The following is a 12,211-nucleotide window of genomic DNA, read 5'->3' as shown; positions in this document are numbered from 1 at the left end:
CCGCAGGTAGGGTGTAAGAGTTGGTAATGTCGCGTGAAGTTAATGTGTGAGGCACGGGTGTGCCTCAAGGATTCCATCTGGATGCTATATTATTTTTAATTTTTGTAGACAGTGTGCTTCGTCATTTTTTATCAGTAAATGCCTATTATACGCGGACGGTCTCAAACTATATGTTAGGTAATAAACAAACACGACTGTCTAGCACGTCAATCAGATCCTAACTCTAGTCAACTGGTGCAAAAATAGCTGTTTGGAAATTAATGTTAATACATGTAGAATTATGTTCTATTTTAACTTAAAGAACCTATTTTATGGGACTATTTAATCGTAAATCATGTTCTATAAAATGCTGACAGTTTTAATGATTTAGGAGTATAGACATATTGACGCGATTAATGAGTTTATTACCTCGTTCCTGTTCTGATATCTTGTCAGAAGTGTTTTGGAATATTATTCTATGCTATTGTGTCCGTTGTATACATGTTACGTTAACCGTTTAGAGCAGGTTAAGTTCCTATTCTATAAACTGAAAATTCCGTACAAAGACACTTCTTATCAGATAATAATTCAATTGGTTGAACTCGAAAGTCTCAAGGTCCGAAGAGAAGAATCCCTTGTTATTTTTCTTTACACGTCCAAGTTGAATGCAATTACCATACTCATAACAACTATTTTACCACAACGACCAGTGAACCAACTATGGACAACAAGAATTTTGCCACAATCTGACACTAACACCTATAATCTAAAGGGAACTACACAAAATCTCGGTCTCAAAAGTATTTATGAATTCTAAAAGTAGGCTACACGTGTTTCGCTCATATTAAGAGCATCATCAAACCTAAAAATTAAATACAAAGAAACTAAATACAATAACAACCTTAAAGTTAGTAAAATTTGTACCTTAAAAATCGAGTACATGCTTTACGGTCGCATTAAATACACACACTAAATAGAATAAATTTTTAGGAATGTGATACGCCACAAGTTTGTAAAAAACAAAAAAAACTAAATTAAAATTGATTAAAATGCAAAAATATAAAATTATTGTCCTAAGTGTGATTCGAACATACTGCTAGTCTCGAAAAACACGTCAGTTAAGCAATGTAAACTACTGCACTACCAGGTCTTTGGAGATATTTCTAGTAGAAGTATTTCTAGTGGAGTATGTCGGGCAATATTGTTAAAAATGTAAAAAAAAATTAAAAAAGTCGTTAACCCAGTCTAGAATCGGGCTTTTCATGGCTTTGGTGATTTCTAATTTTTCCAGAAGGTCCAGTTTTCTGCTTTTTTGGTATTCATGCACGACTGATACATTATCAGGAACAGTAAAATTATGGCCCGAGGACAATAAATGTGTAGCAAACGCCCACTTGGTTTCAGTAGTATCAGTGTCTCTAAACTTATTCACCAGACTTAAATGTTCCTGTATTCTAGTGGAAATTCTCCTGCCTGACTGACTTACGTAAATAGCGGACAATCGGCACATTGTAAGCTATAAACCCCAGATTTAGATAGAGGGTCTCGTTCATCTACTGGTCTTACCAAATTTCTTTTTATTGAATTTGAAGTTTTAAAAGCAAAACATATGTCGAGGGGCTTAAAGAACTTAGCCAGCTGATGAGATACCTCCAAAGTACGTTAAACATCTAAAGTTTTTGTTACATTTCTTCTTTTTTTGGACAATATGATAAGATAGTTTGTACTTATTATAATATTTGAAGTAAATTTTATTTAAGCTTGAAATTGGGAATTTATTATCTTTAGCAATAGGTAATTTAAATAATCTGTATAGCAAAGAATTAAATGCAGCAGATTTATGATGTCCAGGTGAAAGAGAGTCAAATTGAATGATATTGTCCGTTGCGGTTGGTTTTCTATAGACTTCAAAGGACATGCTACTGTCCTTTCTTCGTACAAGCAAGTCCAATAATGGCAGACATTGATTTACCTTCCTTTCTAACGTAAAAGTTATATAATATTTTTGTGAAGGGAGTTAATAAATGTTATAAATTGAGAAAATTTACTAGCCATTATTTTCTTTTCTAGTTTTCCCATAAACACTTCGCTCAGAAAGGGAGAGAGACAAGAGCCCGTGGCGAGACCTGTAGTTTGTCTATTAAACTTTTCGTTGAATTTAAAAAAGTTTTGATCTAAGACTAACGATAAGGGAGAAATAAGATTTTCAATTATCAATTTTTGAAGGCTAGTTAGATTAAGAAGGTCTTCTACCAGAGCTTTGCACTGAGAAAAGATTTTTAACGTCTAGGGAGAGCAAAATGGCATTGGGATGTTGATATTCTTTAAGTAGTTCGCAAAGTCTATAGAATTGTTAATTAAAAACTCATTGTTAAATTCAGTTACATCTTTGAGGGTGTCATTTAACCAGGAAGATAATTTATAACAGGTAGAATTGACATATGAAACCACAGGTCTTATTGGGATTCCTTCTTTGTGTACTTTTGGTAAGCCATATTGTGTAGGGGTTTATAAAATAAATACTTTTGAGACCGAAACTTTGTGTAGTTCCCTTTAGATTATTGAATCTAGGTCTCTTTGAGAAAATGGACGACATCTTAGCGCCTGCAGCGCGTGCAGAATAGTTGCTGTAGATTTATTTTTAACCTCGGAAAGTTTGATTAAGTATCAGACTCTATATTTCAGTTCAGGTGGTTCAGTTCAGGTAACGCTACCTTACCTATTCAAATTCTTCACTTCTACTTTTCTTTATCAATTATATGTTAGTCAAAGTCCTGAATATCTTTTTGAAAAGTTAATGCCAAGACACCAGGTTCACACTCGAAATATTAGATACAATATCTTGACCATGCCGCACCATTCCACGGCTTTGTTCGAGCGATCTTTTACTTATAATGCCGTTAAGTTCTTTAATACTTATAAACCAATATTTAATACTTCGTTAAATGTGTATAGGAAATATTATAAACTTTTGGTCGAATAGAAGTCCATATTTTGTAGGAGAATGTGTATATAAAGATTACAAATAGGGGAAGTCTTTATCTCCAACAAAAATGCATGTAGGTCACTTAGGTAAATGTATTATGCATTTCGGCTGTGTAAACCAGAGCCATCATCAGATACTACAATAAAATACAGGTAATTCAAGACAGTTTTTAAAAAAGAACTTATTCGCTATAACAATACAGATTTAGAACTTACCAGAACATTACAAAAAACATATACGTTCACCAAATAAAACAAAAATACAATAAATAAAAGAATTAAAATTAAAAACATAGTACAATAAGGACATCTACGATTCCAAATATAAAATTTATACTTAGGACGATACAGATTTCTACATATTAAAAGAAAGTACTATAAGGAACTATTGTATATTAGCGTTGCGTTAAAGAAAATATTTTAAATTTTGATTAATACAAATGTTATAAGATGAAAGAGTTAAAAACAATAAAGGTAAAAGTTATTTTCTAGGGCTAATTGAATAAAAAAAGCGTAAACTGTCAAACTTAGTTTGCTCATTAATGCATGTACAGTCTGCGGAGTTTATGGCCCTATTTATTTAAAATGCTTCTAACAAGTCCAATTGTAACCCTTTCTCACAAACATGCAGAACCTCGGTGTTGGGTCCCGGATCAAAATTATGGCCAGACTCTTAATATGTGGTTCGCAAAAGGAGAATTGGTATTGTTAATAAAAGTATTTTTATTTCGCGTGACAAATCTTAAACGTTGACTCTGACTTCAATTTTCCTTCCGCTTTGGCCCACATAACAGATATCACATAATGGGTGAGAACAAGTTAACTTGTAAACTCCAGATAAGTGTGTTATCGGTATTTTATCTTTAGTGTTTACTAAATGTTTTGCCAAGTTGTTTTTGGTTTTAAAACAAATATTAGGTTTAGTGACAAATTCACTGGACTTAAAACACTGTGCGACACTAGACGAGACGTTGCAAAAGTAAGTAATAGATCGGTAAAATACGAGGGTGTTGGGTTTACTGAGTAATGGTTTAGTAAGTTTTTTGAAAAAATGTTTGTTGTATAGCTTCTTAATAACATTTATAGGATATCCATTGCTTCGAGCGATTTGTCAAATTATATTATATTCTTTTTTGAAATTAATATCGTTTAGTGGAATATTGAACAATCTATGAAAAAAACAATTAAAAGCGGCAAATTTTTGGCTAAAGGGATGATTAGAGGTAAAGGGTATTACGGTATTAGTATCTGTGGCTGTGGGTTTACGATATATTTGAAATTCAAAATGGTTATTGTGATTAGTGATTAAAAAGTCTAAAAATGGCAAACTTGATTCTTTCTCTAACTCATAGGTAAACTGTATGTTGGGATGAACAGAATTAATGAAATCAACAAAGTTTTCTAGGTCGTCTTTGGTTCCATTAAAAATAGTAAAAATGTCGTCTACGTAGCGAACCTATGTTTTTATGTTTTTTAAATAAATGGTGTTCCGAAATTTGTTGTTCTAGTTTATACATAAACAGTTCGGCTAAAAAAAGTGACAAATTAGAGCCCATTGGTAATCCAGTTTCAATCACTCGGAGGTATGCTCGGAAACAAGTTAGTAACATCAAAAGAGATAAGCCAGGATTGGGGTGGTATCTGGATAGGAAATAAATGTTCAGTTAATTAAAAATAATTTTTTATAGAAAAAGGATATGAAAAAGGAAGTTTAACGTAGAAGGTAAAATAGAAGATAAAAACCAAGAAGAAAGTCTGGAAGCAGGAGAATTCATGTAAGCAACTACTGGACGAACATGGTAGTTAGCTTTATGTATTTTCGGTAGGCAGTAAAGGAGAGGTGTGGAGGGATTCATGGGAATGAGTTTTCTTTCGGATATGGAAAAATAAATCGGATACGGCTACTAAGGAGTGGGAAAATATCCCCACTACTATGGCCACTATATTGGACTAGTTATCTAGTAGTACGTAGAGTTACTATGTAAATTAGTCGTTTGTTTACCACGTGCTGAATAGGTCTTTTGTTTGGTTTAAGTTGTTTTTGACTGACAAACTCTTAACAAATTATTATGGGTGATAAAAATGAACCAGGGTGAGTACGATTTACAATGATTTTAACAAAATAACATAATTATTGTATTGTTAATTGTTTTGTTACCCCATAACCTCAAATATTCGGAGACACAAACTTTTAATATTTTGCTAATTTTTTTCATGCGGTCGGCGTCTGGTGTATTATTGCATTATATAAAATTAAATTTATTGTTTTAACCAGTTTATAATAGCTTCAATTGTAAGTTTGTATTTATGTAACTGTGTAATAAATGTATAAAACGGGTATGTTATCTTGCTACTTTTTTACACGGTAATATTTATTACAGCCCCAGCGGTATATATGTTGAAAAACGTGACAGAAAAAGGCCTCTTAGACAGGATGAACTTGAAGAATTAGCAAACCGTTGTGATGATAGTGTGAGCATCGAAGACCCCTTTTCAAGTGATGATTCAGTGGCAGATAAAAATTACTCTCCAGAAGGGGATCAAGTTGATTCTGACGACGAAAACGATTATTCTTCTAACAGCGGCATGACACCAGATGCCAGCAAAAGTGAGGCTGAAGTTGCTAAGAATAAAAGAAATCCTAATCAAGTCATTGAGGCGGATCGAGGGTGGGAAGATACCGACTTTGACCATGAAGTTGATTTTGGCGGACAACCTGCTTTCAATATAAATTTACCGAAAGATTCAGAGCCTATAAAATATTTTGAATTTTTTTTTAATGATGATATCATGGAAACGGTTGTCACAAAGACTAATCGCCGAGCAATTTTTTTTTTATGCTAAGCCTCGAACAAGGAAAGAGCGTCGAGAGACCTGGAAGAACTTGACGATCGTCGAATTAAAAAAATTCCTTGGTTTGTGTCTGTTAGGTGGCACAGTAAAATTTCCCGCCCTGTTTAAGGAATGGAGTCAAGATTCGATATATTATCACCCAATCTTTGGAAAAACGATGGGTAGATCTCGCTTTCAGATTTCAAATTTTAAGAATGCTTACATTTGTGAATCACGACACTGTTGACACCAATGATAAACTTCACAAAATCAAAAACATTTTGGAAAAAGTTTTAGAAAACATTAAAAATGCTGTATGCCCTGATCAGCATTTATCCATAGATGAATCAATGATATTATGGCGAGGGCGTTTGGCATTTCGTCAATATATTTCCAACAAATATGGTATTAAATTGTATGAACTTACAACTCATGATGGATTTGTTCTAAATATAATAGTGTATACAGGAAAAGGAACTATCATAGCAGAAGAAGCAACCCACACTGAAGCTGTAGTATTCGAACTGTTGAAGGACTATCTTGATAAAGGTTACATTATTTATCTAGACAATTTTTATAATAGTTTTCCGTTAGCTAAAAAACTGTTACGTCGTAAAACATATGTTGTCGGAACTTTAAGGGAACAGCGTACAGGAAATCCTAGGAATCTTCTTAAGAGTAAGCTAAAAAAGGGCGAAGCTGTATGGAGAAGAAAAGGGAAAGTAGTTGTGACAAAATGGAAAGATAGACGTGATGTGCGTATGATAAGCAGTGTGCATAAACATGCAATGGAGGAGATTCTAACAAAGTGCGGAGTAGCAAAGAAAAAACCAGCATGTGTACTAAGTTATAATAAGCATATGAGCGGAATTGATCGCTCAGATCAAATGATGAGCTATTATTCAACTCCAAGAAAAACCATTAGATGGTACCGCAAGATTTTTTTTTCATTTATTAGATGTTTCTGTATGGAATGCCTATTATCTATACAAGAAGTTGATTTATTCCAAATATAAATTTTTGCCCTTCAGGGAACTAATTATTAAAAGCCTAATTGGTTTTAAAGTGAATGAAAAAGCAGAAAAACGTGCCACAGCTGAAGTGGATTCTGATACAAATTCGTTCCATTATTTAGAACTTATACCGAAAGAAAACCAAAATGCAACGCCCTCTAAACGTTGTCAACAATGTTCTAAAAATAACATGAGAAAAAGGACTAGATATCACTGTCCCAAGTGTGATACAAGTCCAGGCTTATGCATTCATCCTTGTTTCAAGATATGGCACACAAAATAATGTTAAAATATCTAACAAAATTTGTATTTGCTTAGTTTTTGTATTCCTATATTAAAAAAAACTGCTTAAAAATATATTTTTGTGTTATTAAATATATAGAAAGTCTTAGTTTATTTATGGCCAATATAGTGGCCATTGGTACCTCAGACTTACATTTTTTCAAAATAGACCAGTGGCCACTATAGTGGCTCAAGGTCATAGGTGACAAGGTCACATTATTAATTCCTATTAGTCATTTCTGTCTAAGTTTCATGCTAATATGTCAATCCTTTGCCAAGTTATCAACTGCGGTACCGCAATATAGAAATGGTTAAGGCATTGTTAGTACTCAACGGGTTAACTTGTTATGTGATATCTGTTATGTCGGCCAAAGCGGAAGGAAAATTGAAGTCAGAGTCAACGAACATTTAAGACTTATCACGCGAAATAAAAATACTTTTATTAACAATACCAATTCTCCTTTTGCGAACTACATATTAAGAGTCTGGCCATAATTTTGATCCGGGACCTAACACTGAGGTTCTGCATGTTTGTGAGAAAAGGTTACAATTGGACTTGTTAAAAGTATTTGAAATAAATAGGGCCATAAACTCCGCAGACTGCACATGCATTAATGAGCAAACTAAGTTTGACCGTTTACGCTTTTTTGATTCAATTAGCCCTAGAAAATACCTTTTACGTTTATTGTTTTTAACTCTTTCATCTTATAACATTTCAACTTATACCAACATTTCATCTTATAACAACAAGTCGTGTACTTAGGGTAGGTAAAGTTTCTAATCGCACTAGACCGGTTAAACTGATATGCACTGCTACTACTGTTAAGACGGCCCTTAAATGTAAGGGTAAGCTTCGTGGGATGCCATACAAACTGTCTAATGACCAGACTAAGATGGAACAGGATGCATATAAGGAATCTAAGAAGTCTTTATTAGATAGAAAATCTGCTGGTGAGGAAAACCTGATTATTCAGTATCGTAGAGGTGTTCCAGTGGTTGTAGAGTCCAAACAAAAAAACTTGCTTCAACCCCATTAACTGTGTTTTACCAAAATGTTGGAGGTCTTCGTACGAAGATTCAACCATTACTCAGTAGTATTATGTCCTGTTCTTATGATATAATTATATTGGTGGAGAGCAATTTGAATGACAGTATTGTAGATGCTGAACTGACGTGCAAGGGTTTCAGGGTCTTCAGATGTGAAAGAAGCTGTCGAACTAGCAGTAAGTTGAGTGGAGGTGGTATTCTGATATTTGTCAGTGATAGTATGCAATCACAGTGCATTTCTATTCAAGAGAACCGTATTGAGCAAATTCTGATTCTATGCCAGTGTAATGGGACTAAGTTCATTATTGGTGGTGTTTATATACCTCCACAATCACCTCGGGATACTTATATCTGGCATTGTCAAACCATGGAGTGTGTTACTACTCAATATGCCAACCTAAATGTATATCTGTTTGGAGATTACAACCTACCAAGGGCTGCATGGGGCAATGATGAGCATGGTCTCCTGGTTCAATGCCCAAGAGGTGACCCAGCTTTAGATGTTGCACAAAGATTTGGTTATTTAAAATTTTATCAATGTAACTTGATTCCTAATGATAGAAATGTATTTTTAGATTTGGTTTTTTCTAATGTTAAGGATTTAAATGTTCTTAAAGCTTCTGACCCTCTTTTCGAAGCTAAATTTCATCATATTGGATATGAGTGTCATTTGGATATTTCAACAGCAAATAACTCAATTTCTTCAAATCTAGCTTATGAAGAATTTTTTTATGATTTCCGAAGCGGTAACTACAATGAGCTTAATATCTTTCTCTCCTCAATTAATTGGAACGAGTGTTTATCTCATAGTGATCTTAACTTATCAATCAGCGTTTTTTATGAATATCTCTCTATGGGGATTGCATATTTTATTCCTTTAAAGAAATATAGAACTTCCTCATTTCCTAAGTGGTTCTCCCCTGAACTTAGAAAGTTAACTAGGAACAAAAGGAGTGCTCATTCATTATATATGAGAGATAATACAGACGAAAAGTATATAAAATGTTCTCGCCTTAGGTCTGAATGCAAACGTATGTCTGATTTGTGCTTCCGACAATATATTGAAGGGATAGATTCTGGCTTACAGAATGACCCTAAATCATTTTGGAAGTATATCAATGATAAGAGGTCCAATTATACCCTTCCCAATACGCTCTTTTATGGTGACAAGCAAGCGTCCAGTGGTTTGGATATTGCAAACATGTTTAAAGAATTTTTCCAAACTGTTTATTCTCCTGGTATTGATAATAATCAGCTGCAAAATGCTCCCGCTAATGGTTTAAATTTAAACATTACTAAGATCTTAACATATGATATATTTGAAGGTATTAGCTCACTCCCTAACAAGATTACTGCAGGCCCAGATGGGATTCCGAATTTTCTCTTGAGGAAGTGTGTATGTACTCTTGCCATTCCTTTATCTTTGTTATTTAATGCTTCCTTACAAACATCCACATTTCCAATTGCCTGGAGGGAAAGTTTTATTGTGCCGTTGTTTAAAGCTGGCCGTCGGGATGTCATAGATAATTATAGAAGTATTTGCATTCAATCTTCAATACCTAAACTTTTTGATAACCTCATAGCTAATCAACTTTCTTGGTTATGCAAAGGCTTAATATCAGATTCACAGCATGGGTTTTGCAAGAATAAGTCTACTGCCACTAACTTGATCTGTTACCAATCTGATCTTATGAGTAAATTAGAGGATCATAAATAAATTGATTCTATATACACCGATTTTAGTAAGGCGTTTGATCGTATTGATCATCAAATTCTTCTGTCAAAACTGATTTCCATAGGGTTTCATGTTGATTTTGTGAGTTGGATTAAGAATTCTTTAACTGGCCGTATTCAAAGGGTCAGGGTAGGTGGACATCTTTCTGATCCTATCAGCGTAACATCAGGTCTCCCTCAGGGAGGGCATACATCACCCTTATTATTTAATTTATTTATTAATGATATAGTTAACTGTTTCCTGTATAGTCAGTGTTTGATGTTTGCAGACGACTTAAAATTTTGGAGGGTGGTTGGTAGTATTGTGGATCAAGAATTACTACAAGCAGATATGGATCGCCTAAATAATTGGTGTGAACAAAACAAACTTCATTTAAATGCTAGGAAATGTTGTGTTATTAGTTTCACTCGCAGGATCAACCGGTTTCAATCCAACTACTTCATTAATAATGAGCCACTGAATTATGTTGCATCTATTAGGGATTTAGGAGTTATTTTTGATGAGAAACTCACATTTATTGATCATATTAATTCAATTTCTATAAAAGCATCAAAATTGCTAGGGTTTGTTATGAGAAACTGTTCATATTTCTCAGTCTCTTCAACGAGAAGGGTTTATTGCTCCCTAGTAAGAACTATATTGGAGTACTGCTTTGTAGTTTGGTCTCCATACCACCAGATTCATATCGATGCTTTAGAAAGAGTTCAACATAAATTCCTGAGATATTGTGCTCATAGAACTTTAACTGTCATTGAGAACCATGACTATTCTTATATTGAAAGTCAATTATCTATTCCGACACTGTCGCAACGCCGTAATATTTCTGGTGCTAGTTTTATATATAAGATCGTTAATAGGCTTATTGATTGCCCTGCTCTGTTGGGTCGCATACGATTTAATGTTCCTCATCACGGGTTGCGCCATAATGTAACCTTTAACATTCCATTCCACAGAACATCCTATGGAATTAATAATCTTATGGATAGGTATATGAATTTGTTAAACAATTCGAATATTGATGTGTTTAACATATGTTCCTTAATTCATCTAAAGAGGTCACTTACTTCATAATTGTGCATAAAGTTTTGTATTTACATTCTTGCATATAAATTATTAAGGTTGTTTCTAGTATATGTAGTATAGGTGTTTTTTACTTTAGTATTAATTTTTTAAGTAGGTTTAGATTATGACAGTTGTTTATGTAAATATTATTGCTTTGTAAAATTTACAGTTAATGGGGTTTTCCCGTATTATGAATAAATGAATAAATAAACATTTGTATTAATCAAAATTTAAAATCTTTTCTTTAACGCAACGCTAATATACAATAGTTCCTTATAGTACTTTTTTTTAATATGTAGAAATCTGTATCGTCCTAAGTATAAATTTTATATTTGGAATCGTAGATCTCCTTATTGTACTATGTTTTTAATTTTAATTCTTTTATTTATTGTTGTTTTTATTATATTTTTGTTCTATTTGGTGAACGTATATGTTTTTTGTAATGTTCTGGTAAGTTCTAAATCTTTATTGTTATAGCGAATAAGCTCTTTTTTAAAAAGTGTCTTGAGTTACCTGTATTTTATTTTAGTATCTGATGATGGCTGTTTACACAGCCGAAATGCATAATACATTTACCTAAGTGACCTACATGCATTTTTCTTGGAGATAAAGACTTACCCCTATTTATAATTTTTTTATAAACTTTTGTTTTTAAATCAATTCAAAATATAGTCTAGTTTTCTAGAAGATAAATACTTATATATACTTGTTTCTTTTTTTTTCTCGTTTCCTTCATTTAAACTATGAATGTTAGGAAGGTTAAGAGTTAAAGACTAGCTTTAGGCTAATCTTCGCCTTCTTTGGCAATGTAGTATTAAGTAATATTGTAAGATTAATATTGCTTTTTTTTTAATAAAGACATATTATTATTATTATTATTATTATCTTTCATGTAACACCTATGATAAATTATACTCTAATATAGACATTTTTAGATAGAACTTAATGACTTTTAAAAACGATGTAAAAAATTCTAGTATACGTCGATTTTAAAAACTTAAAAACTGTTACGCAAGAAACATCCAAACATGGTTAGGGATTAACCCTCTTCTAAGTCTCTTTAAAATATGGAAATGTTTCCGTCCTACTTATCAGAAATGCGACTGCTGAGAGTCAGTGGCTTTCGTAAAGCAGATTTTTCTATTCAGTGGGTTTCCACTTGGATCACTAAGATTTGAGCAATGTTGGTTGTCTGGCTTAAGACACACATTAAGCAATATTGCATGATAGTCAAAAGATATTACTTTATTGCCAAGGTCGAGTTAATTTCCAAAAC

The 12,211-nt window shown here is 33.0% G+C and overlaps 2 protein-coding genes across 2 annotated transcripts in view; one reads left to right on the top strand and one right to left on the bottom strand.

The window, feature by feature from the left end:
* Nucleotides 1-12,211, top strand: part of LOC126736891 (unc-112-related protein-like) — a 455,221-nt gene that overhangs the window by 118,144 nt on the left and 324,866 nt on the right. The window lies entirely within an intron of this gene.
* LOC126736889 (serine/threonine-protein kinase D3) overlaps nucleotides 1-12,211 on the bottom strand; it is a 118,273-nt gene that overhangs the window by 32,267 nt on the left and 73,795 nt on the right. The window lies entirely within an intron of this gene.

This window comes from Anthonomus grandis, chromosome 5, assembly GCF_022605725.1.
Source record: "Anthonomus grandis grandis chromosome 5, icAntGran1.3, whole genome shotgun sequence".
NCBI classification, from domain to species: domain Eukaryota; kingdom Metazoa; phylum Arthropoda; class Insecta; order Coleoptera; family Curculionidae; genus Anthonomus; species Anthonomus grandis.
Note: the sequence above shows the minus strand (reverse complement) of the source record. Positions and strands in the feature narration are given on the sequence as shown.